Source organism: Mandrillus leucophaeus, unplaced genomic scaffold (assembly GCF_000951045.1).
Source record: "Mandrillus leucophaeus isolate KB7577 unplaced genomic scaffold, Mleu.le_1.0 Scaffold221, whole genome shotgun sequence".
NCBI classification, from domain to species: domain Eukaryota; kingdom Metazoa; phylum Chordata; class Mammalia; order Primates; family Cercopithecidae; genus Mandrillus; species Mandrillus leucophaeus.
The window spans coordinates 3,653,044-3,654,008 of NW_012102266.1; positions in this window are offsets into that span (position 1 = coordinate 3,653,044).

The window sequence follows — 965 nt, forward strand, 5'->3', positions numbered from 1 at the left end:
CAAAGAACTTCTTATTCAAATGAACAACAGTCCTGGATAAATTTCACAGGTAAATGCTTTCAAATCTTCAAGGAACATGTCATGTTGATTAACTTTGTGGTCTTGGTCAAGTTACTTAACCACCCTGTCAGTGTTTTTTTTCTTGTGTAGATGGAAATAATGATACTTACATAGTTGTTGCAGATATTAGATGAATCAATGTATATAACATACCTAGAAGAGTTCCTGGTACATAGTATTTACAAATATTTGCAAGTATTTATTTATCTTATTTATTTTTTGAGACAGGATCTGGCTCTGTTGCCCAGGCTGGAGTGCAGTGGTGCAATCTCAGCTCACTGCATCCTCCACCTCCTGGGCTCAAGCCATCCTCCCACCTCAGCCTCCTGAGTAGCTGGGACTATGGCACGCGCCATCATGCCCAGCTAGTTTTTTTGTATTTTTTATAGAGACAAGGTTTTGCCATGTTGTGCAGACTAGTCTTAAACTCCTGAGTCCAAGCAATCTGCCAGCCTCATCCTCCCAAAAGGCTGGGATGATGCGCATGAACCACCACGCCCAGACTTCAAGTATTTAAACTGCTCCAGAGAACAGAGAGGGAAGAAAATCATCCAAACTATTTACAATGGAATCAAAATTTAGATACTAAATCCTGAAAAGGATTATACACGCCAATCTCACTTATAAATTATTCATGAAAAATTCTAAATATTGGCAAATAGAATGCAGCTGTATGTTAAAAGAATACAGTAACACCACCAAATGAATTTTATTCCAAGAATGGGAGGATGGCTGAACGTTAGGAAATCTATAAATGTAGTTACTTTAGTAATCAATCTGATGCAAAAAATAATATTATCATTTCAAATACTGAAAAGGCAATCAACATTGACTCCCGGTGAAATTTTTAAGGAAAACTAGAATAGATGGGGAGTAGACATTTGTGGTTTCTATTCTTGCCTACT